General features: G+C 37.2%; 1 protein-coding gene across 1 annotated transcript in view; it reads right to left on the reverse strand.

Moving 5' to 3' along the window:
- The window catches only part of ZNF385A (zinc finger protein 385A), a 90109-nt gene that overhangs the window by 59230 nt on the left and 20012 nt on the right, over nucleotides 1-10867 (reverse strand). The gene's annotated exons all lie outside the window — the stretch shown is intronic.

Below are 10867 nucleotides of genomic sequence, written 5' to 3' on the forward strand. Positions count from 1 at the left end.
TGCAGAAGAGATTAGGTCAAGTGATATGGTCCTCTTACTCTCTAAGACTCCACCCCTACATCCCAATTGACTTCCATCCAATGCCAGCTCACTTCTTGTATAGCTCACTGAGCTAACGTGTACGGTGAGTTGTGAAGCTCCTGACACATGTTACAAATGCAAAGTACTGCTATTTGAGCATGCCATCATGTTTGAGGTGGGGAGGTTGTGAGATGTATGGTACTTTTGTTCTTTCAATATACAATGCTCACTTGGATTAACGTAGGTCAGAAAGGAAAACGAAGAGACTGTGGCAAAGAGTTTAGTTTGGCATTTTTTTTGTCTTCTTCTAGGGGGATGTATTTATTCATATTCTGTAACCAAGGGCAAGAGCACAAGACTAGGTTCTCCTCCTATATTCCTCTGTTGTCTCTGGCAGGAGCATAAACTAAACTGGACATCAGACCGAATAATTAGCCAGGCAGCCAAAGATACGAGGTGTGTCCTGGGCTACTGCTCTGGCCATTCTATACACAAGCTCTTTTCTTAGGAAAACCAAGTCTAGTCTCCCTGCTATTCCCATATGTCTCTCCTTGGACTCTTTCTACCTCCATGATTCACATTTGGATTGGATGTCTCCATACCGAGACAAGGTCTTCCATATGGAATGTGCACTCTTGTTAGGAACTTGGAGAGCCGTGCGTCTCGTCTACTTTCCAACAGAGTGGCGAATTTGGCCACTCTAATATGACAGAATTACAACTCCCAGTAGCCCCACTGCAGTTGGCCAACAATGAAAGATGCTGGAAGTTAGCTATCTGCAAGGCCATTCATTCCCACTTCAACCTTAGGACATCCCCAACTATTATCACAAACACAATGTTTTCATTGGCTTGTTACAATCCAGTGCTGAAATACAGCTGGATGGGAAGGAGCAACTTCATGGCTGGAAGTGTCCCCTTGAAAATTCTGGCAGCCCAGAATATAGTTAATAAATATATTCTTGGCACAAACCTGGAACAGGGCCCAGGCTGGGTTAGCTCTCTGGCCCTTACGTCTGTGATTATAATATAAATTGACAATAGGCAGCTGCTGAAAGGCAGAAGCCAAGTCTTCCACCAATTGCCTGATGAGAGGGAGAGAGAGATTTAATTTATTAAGGAAGACACAAATTGGGGACAGAAGACCATGGAGAGACCCTCAACAGTACCTAAGGAGAGTTCCAAGTATCCTATTAAGGAAACAGCATCCTTTTCTCCTTTGGTTAATTTTAAACCATCTCTGCCCCAGTTGGATTTGTAGTACAAATAAGAAACTTTAAATTAGCCAAAATGCTCCTCTGCACTTCAAATGCTTCTTTTCCACATATTATTCCACTTGAATAATTACCAAGGGGTTAGCATCAAAAGCCTGAGTGAGGCTCAAAGGCACTTTATAAAAATGGCTACCAATTCGCCCAAGAGGGGTGTGCTTCCTGTATCTCATTTTGTCTGTTACAGCAGAGAGATTTATATGCAAAAAAGGAGCTTTTCTGTTATTAAAAAGGTACACAAGCTTTCAGATGATCAAGTCCCAACAAACATCTTGTGCTCTCCTTATTTAATCATGTGTCCTGTCTTGTCTCCCCTCTCTGAGGGATGTTTCTCATTGGAAAAAAATTAATTTAGCCTACACATGTTTTTCTGGGGAAACTAAAATTGGCTATCTGTAAAAACAGTCCGGTTGTTTTGCAGTGCTATTTCAAGCCCCACCCACTCTTTTCTGACAAACTGGGTCAAGTTTATTGAGTGCTGTAGGTGTTATGTAGGAAACAATCACGTGGATTCATTTTTACAACAGTTAGGAAAGTAAAAAAGAGAAGCAGCACAATAACCCAAAGTGCATTAGTCCAAGAAAAAAACCCCACAAGTGTGTTAAAAGCAGAGAGAGTTTTAATCTGGGATAGAGGGATTGAATTAAAATTAAACAAGCATGCAGTAGAAGAGACCCTTAGAAATTGTTCCCCATGTCCACTATCATAGCACATCCAATAATGTTTGGATGTGCTATGATAACATCTGAAACATCAGATTCCTGAGATACAACATGAGATAACTTTATTCCTGAATATCTTACTCTGCCTACTCCTCTAATTATGGTTTAAAAAAGGTTAACTAATGAATACTGTGTAGGGTAACATGTTTATTTGAAGATTCCCCAATCCCTGTGAAAAAGTATTTTTGCTTTTCTAACAGATTTCTGAGTTCACCTTTCTACTCAAGGTGTGGGGAAAGAAGGGAGCAATAATGTGAATCTCTAAGCACTACATAACTTCCAAATAACTTCATTTATTTATTTTTAGTTGTCAGCACTTCTAAAGTAAATCCATCAAGAAAGATACAGTCTTCTTCCATTTGAGGGAACCAGAAGTTGTTGAGTAAGCTATAATAATAGTAATAGGCACCTTGGGTGCAATCCCAACACAATTGGAGCACCCCTTGAACATATTCAACATTGACAAATTCACCATCAGTCAATTGCAAAAGGCATCTTTACCTGAAACAGCTTACACCCCGCAACGGTATTGCAACACCATCAAACATCCACATTTGCCTATCCCATATCCTTGGAAAGAACTTGATAGGTGGACAAATATGCCAAATCCAGTCTGAATATCTGGCTGACTAAGCAATGAGTAGTAGTAGTAGTAGTAGTAGTAGTAGTAGTAGTAGTAGTAGTAATAATAATAATAATAATAATTTCACCACTACTTTTTATACTCTCAATGCTACCACTGACGATCATTTTAAAGAAGATGAACTATGGATATGAACTTGCAAAGAAAGGACTGAAAATTTCGCACTTGGTATACATGGATGATTTGATAAAACAAAAGCTGAACTGAATTTATTAATTGAAAGCACAAAAGAATTTAGCCAAGACATTGGTATGCAGTTTGGAATTGACAAATGTGCAACAATGGCAACCAAAGCAGGCAAGGTCATAGATGATGGAATAGAACTTGAGAATGAAGAAATGATGAAGGCAGTAAAACCAGAAGAAGGTTACAAGTACTTGGGGATTTTAGAGGCCTCTGACTTAATGCATAATAAAGTCAAGGAATTAACTTCAGCCAAATATATTCGACGAATTCGCAAGATATTAAAGTCCAAATTGAATGGAGGAAACATAATAAAAGCCATAAATACCTGGGCTATACCTGTGATTCGATACTCTGCAGGAATAATTGACTGGACCCAGCTGGAGTTGGACAATTTGGACAGAAAAACAAGGAAGCTTATGACAATGTAATCATGCTTTGCACCCTAAAAGTGATGTTGACCGATTATATCTACCAAGAGCAGAGGATGGTTGAGGACTCCTACAAGTAAAACAGACTGTGGAAAAAGAAAAACACAGCTTGAATGATTACATCCAGAAAATTGAAGAACCAATGATTAAGGAAGTAAATAAAGGAGGCCTTTTAAAGACAATTAAGTCAAAAGCTGAATATAAGAAAGAAGTAATTGAGAAGCGAGCTGAAAATTGGAAAAACAAAGCTATGTATAGCCAATACTTGAAAATTGAAGGCAAAACTGACCAAAAGCTAACTTGGAACTGGTTAAGATCAGGAGCACTGGAAAAAGAAACAGAAGGCTTTATTTTGGCAGCTCAAGAGCAAGCTTTAGCCACAAACTGCATGAAGGCAAAAATTCAACATGTTACCACCAACAGCAAATGTCACCTCTGTAATGAGAAAGACGAGACAGTCGACCACTTGATAAGCGGGTGCAGCAAATTTTCACAAACTGACTACCTACAACGCCATGACCGCGTTACTAAGATCATTCACTGGAACTTATGCCAAAAGTTGGGATTTGAGTACAGCAAAAACCACTGGGAACATCAGGTTGAGAAGGTTTTTGAGAATGAGAAAGTCAAGATCTTGTGGGACTTCAGAATTCAGACTGACAGGCACTTGGCCCACAACACACCTGACATAACAATAGTTGAAAAGAAAAAAGTATGGTTCATTGACATTGCAATACCTGGAGATGCACGAATTGAAGATAAACAGCAAGAAAAAAAATCACAAAATACTGGGACTTGCAAATTGAAATTGAGCGACTGTGGAAAAAGAAATCGTCTGTCGCCACGATTGTAATTGGAGCCCTTGGAGCAATATCGAAAGGGCTACCTTGCTTTTTGGAAATTCTACATTTATCAGACTTGAACATTCTGATTCTACAAAAAACCACCCTACTTGGAACAGCTAATAACCTCTGACGTTACCTTAACAGTTCCTAGGTCCTTGGTTAGGACTCAAGCTGCTGAGCTACCAACCAGCCCCAAAGGCTGTGAATCTCACCAAAGATGATGATGATGATGATGATGATGATGATGATGATGATGATGATGATGATGATGATCATCATCATCATCATCATCATCAACAACAACAACATAATGTTTATTGATATAGCTGTGCCAGGAGATGCCAGAGTAGAAGAAAAAGAACTGGAAACAATCACGAAATATTGCGACCTGGCCATTGATACTACACGGCTATGGATGAAACATATAACAGTAATACCCATTGTCATCGGGGCACTTGGTACCATGTCCAAGAATTTTACAAGATACATCAACAAATTGCAGCTCCCTGCAATAACATCAGTGGAATTGCAAAAAACGGTGATACTAGGAATATCATATATTTTAAGAAGATACTTAGTTGACACCTAGGACACTGGCAGCAACCCATATCAACCATTAGTCAATGGTATTTGTAACACATTTTAAAATGTCTAGTTGACTGAATTTCATGTTTAATGAATAAAGTACAAAATATCATCATCATCATCAACATCAAATGATGGTGATGCAACAAATGGAGGAAATTCTTTTGTGCAAAAAAAAAAAGACTACATCAAATCAGACTTTAACAGCTTTGTTTGGCATTTTAAATATCTGAAGAGACACATTTATATAAGTTTTACATTTGTTTTTAGATACAAATGTAATTTTACATTTTCATATATTAGTACTACAATGTACTAATTATTGTTATACAGTGGTCTCAGTTTACAATCCGGCCAACAAGCACTTATTATTCAATAGATGAAGAATATAATAAATAAATCCTCCATTGCAGTGGAATCCTCTATCAAGATGGCTTTGCAAAAAAACTTTCCTTTGATTTCATCTTGTCCATATAATAACAGCAACTGAGAAATAAATCTCCATGGTCTCCATGACCAATGGAGAGATACACAACATGACTGATTCAATCAATAACAAGTTAAAAGACTGGCTATGATTCTATACTTTCTTTCCTTAATTATATTTTGAACAGAATGAAAGCAAGTTCACTGTTGGTTAAATCCAAATCATCTGTCATTTTAAGATATACCCTGTATGCCTGAGGCTTTCCTGCATCTTTGTTGATCCACAATGAATTTGCCTAGCACGGAATCAGGAAGAAAAGTCCAGGATTGGCAGAGAATAACTGTGTCCCAGATGGCAGCACAGAGACCCTATAAATCCCCGTCTCTCCTGCACACTGTGGCTGAGCAGGATAGGCCACCATCTCTCCAGATTTTTGCTCTACATTTAAGGAAGAACATTCAGATTCTTCCAAGAGCTGCCCTGCTCTATGGACATATATCAGAAATGAACCAAAAGGGAAGGGTTACTCTTCCCACTTCGTCACCAGTAACGGAGCCTCTGTCAAAACAGCAGGCTGTAAACTGGAACCGCCTCACATGTCTCCACAGGGAAAGGGAGGTTAGCAACTGCGGGCAACAGCTGTTTAAATAGCTCCCCCTTCATCCGAGGCTTGGCCAGGATGTCCAAGTTCATCCCCCGCACTAAGATAGTATCTTCCAGATATTTAAATCAGAGATGTACAAGAGTAAAATACTAAGATGCAGCCCATGCTGGATAGAATCATTTAGGTTGCAAATGAAGTCTCTGCCATCCTGAAAACTGAAATCTCTGGGACAAGATTTAAGTCTAAGCTCAATAGACTATGGTGATTTTTGTTTGACGATCTAATCTCAAACACAGAACATCTTGATGTGATAGCATACAGTTCTGCCAGAACAGCATCATGTAATTTTTGTGATGATGTAGCCGGGCCCTTTCACCACTAGTTACAGCTAGAGGCTCATTGCTTTAACACAGATTCTTGTTACCCACACTTATAAATGAGTCAGTTACAAATGATGATAATGTAATAAGATCATCTTTCAATGAAACTCTTCGTAAAACTCTGGGGGTGTGTGCATCTGTATGTGTGCATACACACACACACAGAGTATACATATACATACAAACTTTATACACATATACATGCATGACATATGTACGTATCTTAGGCATGTATGTATATAATATATATAAATCATATCACACATACCTATCTATAAAATATATTATACACACATACAATTATACATACTTTTTACTCTTTTTAATTAAAGGCATATAAATAAAATAAAATAATAAAATATAATAAAATAATAAAATAATAAAATAATAAAATAATAAAATAATAAAATAATAATAAAATAATAAAATAATAAAATAATAAAATAATAAAATAATAATAAAATAATAAAATAATAAAATAATAAAATAATAAAATAATAAAATAATAAAATAATAAAATAATAAAATAATAAAATAATAAAATAATAAAATAATAAAATAATAAAATATAACAATATAACAATATAACAATATATCAAAATAACAATATAACAATATAACAATATAACAATATAACAAAATAACAAAATAATAAAATCAAACAATCAAACAATCAAACAATAAAATAATAATAAAATAATAATAACATAAATAATACCACACTCTGAGGACCACACTCCCCCCCCTTTTTCTTTTCTGCCAGGTGAAGGCTATACTCAAAGTGAAGAATTACCAAAAAATGGGAGAAAACAAGCCAAGCTTGCAAGAATAGTAGGTCACAGAAGCTGTAGTGAAATAGTAAAATGGCAACAGAATTCAATTACTATGATGGGCTGAATCTGGAAAGGATGGCTATTCTGGAAGAAGAAATGTCTATGCATGGCACCCTTGAGGAAAGCTGAACTATAAAACTATAATAATAGTTTGAGACAATGGCCAGATCTTCATGTGAGGACCTATCCCTCCAATCCACCTTCGCAACAAACTGTCTGCAATTGGGTGCCATTAAAGTTATGCAGAGTTTAAAGTTGGCTATATTAAATTCACCTAAATTAAACTACAGGCATACGAATTGTGAAAAGAAAGGAACATACCTATCACGATGGACGATGCTAATTGAATTACCATTCAAGTGAAGAACTTTTTCTAGCAAACTGTTTTGGATTGTGGATGCAATGCCTGGTTTTACCACAAATCAAAACTGTAAGAGCCAGTGTGACAATATTTGCACTGTTCTACAATATCTGTTGCTATTGAAAGGGAGGGAAGAAGGTGGTAGTTGAGCAAAAACTTGCTTTGTGTCCAGAATAGAAACAGATGGGAAGTAACAAAAGGATGCCTTGTTATCTAGATGTAAAGGCTCTTCTTAATTTTCTGACTCGCTTAGCTTTACCTTGCTTCCAAATAAGAACAAACAGCCATGATTTGAAGAAGGCATAATTGCTTACTCAAAGGGGACTTCATGGAAAACCAGGGATGAAGTGAGTCAAAAAAGCATTCCTAATGGTCAAATTGTCACTAGGAGAACTGAACTTTAACTAACTTTCCAGAATCTTGAATAATTGTTTCCTTTCTCTACTCAATTATCCTCAAGATCATGCAAAATTTTAGGCCACATAACCAAGTAATTGTGTAGCTCAGCATGTTCCTAAAGTAAACATCTCCATCTTGCCCAACTCCATCTTGCCCAACTCCAGGAGGAGATTAAATAGAGTCTGTTTCAAGTATGTACCAGGCCCAAATTATCCTACTCTGGACTACATTATGTGAAGATCTAATTCTCTGGAGAAGGCTGTAATATTGAGAAAGGTGGAAAGAAAGAGAAGAACAGAACAATCAGCAGCAAGATGTATGGACTCATTTTCAGTGGTGAAATGGGTCCACCATTAGAAGACCAGGAGGACCATTTAGTGATAGATAATTACAGAGAAAATCTATCTATATGGTCGCTAAGAGTTGAAAATGACTTGGTTGTAGGAGATGACCAGGCTGAGGGAAGGGTCAAATGTGTCATCAGTCATAAGTCCCTTTGCTCCCACAAGAGATCTAAGTCCAGCCTGCCTTGAATGCCTTTGACTCTTGTCTACCACCAATTTGCTTTGGCTGTTAGTAGTTCTGATTCTTGTAGAGAGCTTAGCTTAGCTTGCAATAAATCTTTATATCCATTACTGCCTGAGTCTTCTAATTTCCCTGGTGCTTGATATTGAAGGTGCATATTTTTTAAAAGAAAAGGTATGTATGTAATATATTTATACAACTTGCCCATCAAATCACTTTATAGGATCTGGTTTCCAATATTACATGTAAAGTCATATTCCACACATATTTCATACATTGTCATAACTTAAATACCCTAGGTATCTACTTATTGCCCTGAGTTTGCACAAAAAAATATGAATGTAATATTAGAGAATTATTATTAATGCAATGAATATTGTAAATCTTGATTGTAATTGTACAGAGACATTTGTACCCAGATGACACACTGTTTAATGGAAGACGATATGTTCAAGTTAAAAAATAAAAATAATAATTAAAAAGCAAACATGAAAGAGGTTTTTAAAATTGGATGAGAAACAGAATTGCTTACCTTCTCCCCACACATTATTAATTCAAGATCATCAAATGAAACTGGTACAAAATTCAGGATGAGCAAAGAACTCACTTTATATAACAAATATTTCATATATACGCTGCCTAGGCTTGTTTTAGTTTCTGTAAATTTTAGATCAAATTATATTTAGAAATGAATCAAACTTTCCATTCACTGATCAGTGGGATTATGCATAAAGGGCCCATATGGTGTTTTATAATTATTTTTGATTCTGGAGTGATACTGAGATACGGAATGAAACAGGAAAAAATGGCATTTTTGTTCAACAATAGGTGACTGTGTTTGCTTGTCTTTTCACAGTGAAACAAATTAATAGGGAACAATGGATAATTCATTGTATCGAATGTTCAAAGTTGTTTTAATTAAAAAAATACCTTAGAAAGATTATGGAGATATGCACATTCAGTTAAATTTAAACCAATTAAAGAACATATTATCAGCTGAAGGGGCTTTTTTTCTCTTGTTATCTCCAGTCTCATGGACAAACGTGCATTTTAAAGAGAGTTAGATTTCATTCCCAAGAAGTTCTCTGCCACTGAATTAATGTGATTGCTCTGAATGCAGGTTCCATAGTCAGTCAGCATTACACTCATTACTGGAGATTGAGAACAGATGACCATCATCCTTGTCCAATTCAGATAATTTTGCCTTGCCCATCTGATTGGCAAACCCTGAGGACAAAAGGTCTGGACTGAATGAATCTTGAATTTGTCCAAAATAACTTGTGTTGCAGTCTTGCATATTCAGTGATCTCTTTTCCAAGAGACAAAGAGTCTGCATAGACTATTCCCATTCTTTGGGGGAAAAGAACCACAAAACAGCTGGAATGGGAAAGAACAAAAAAGGGTAAAGGAGGCCACAGCTATTTTAAGTAAAACTCCTTTCCAAAAATAAAATTAAAAAGTGTTTAAAAATTACTTCTGCAAAGAAGTCACCACAACAGTACAAAATCCAAGAAGGGCAAGAAGTGATGGAAGACGAGAGGGGAACTAGAGCCAGTTGAGGGAGGGAAGAAGGCTCCAGGGAGGAGAGAGTTACTGCAGTCAGCAGTGATCTGGGAAAGGTGACTTTGGAGGCTGTTATTGATCCCTCTGCAGGACTGACCTTGTGAAATCACCTCCCTGGAGAAAGAGAGGAAAGGGAGCTATTGTGAAGATTAAAGGGGTGGGTGGGGGTGGGGGATTAATGCAACCTGCTTGGCATAGGATTCAGTCCACCAGCCCTGCTAGATGCTTTGCACAAAAAGAGAAGGGACAGGACTCTCTGCTCAGAAAGGACTCGTATCAGAAATATACCAGGAAAAGATGAAAAGGAAAAGAAGAGCCAACTCAAGGCATTTGGAGAACCCAAATGAGAGGGGCCCCTTTCTATAAATAGAGAAATATGCACTCTTCTGTATCTTGTCCTGTGAGCTTCAAGTCATGTGCACTGGAAAAATCTGAAAAAAATCATAACCCATAGATCAGCGCTCCATATGAAGTAGAAACCCTAATTTTGCTTGGAATCTGGGTATTTCTTCCCTGTTTTCCTTCCTGTGTTGCTTCTAACCAATAGCATTTTAAGGTGAGATCCTTCTTGTGTAATATCTGGTCTCTATGGTACCGCTTGAGGCCTTGTCTTCCTTTTAAGACTTCCCTTAGGAAGACAAGGGTATGGCTGCCAGACGAGGCATTTTTGTGCACGTGCTATTGACTGCCTCGTTCACAGATGATGTCATCCTCCACTTATAATCCTCCAATGCTGTCCCACTGCTCTTACTTTTGCTTTCAACCAACGTCTGAATGGATACATGTTGTGCATTCTGGATTACTTAGAGTCTTCTATTCACTTAAGTCTGAATGAATCCCAAAGATTCAATAAGACTTGAGTGTGCCAGTAAAATTAAGGCAGAAGTCGGGGTCCTGTGACTCTTCCAAAAAAGTGCTATTCTATGACTTCCAATGATATTCTACTATAACATCAGACTAGATAGCCATGATGAAGAATATCAAGAGCTGTCCTGCAACAGCATTTGTGGTTACAGGTTCTTCTAACTTAACAGCATTTCTCCTCTGCCTTCCCACACTGTTATGTTTTTTGACT

This window comes from Thamnophis elegans, chromosome 2, assembly GCF_009769535.1.
Source record: "Thamnophis elegans isolate rThaEle1 chromosome 2, rThaEle1.pri, whole genome shotgun sequence".
NCBI classification, from domain to species: Eukaryota; Metazoa; Chordata; class Lepidosauria; order Squamata; family Colubridae; genus Thamnophis; species Thamnophis elegans.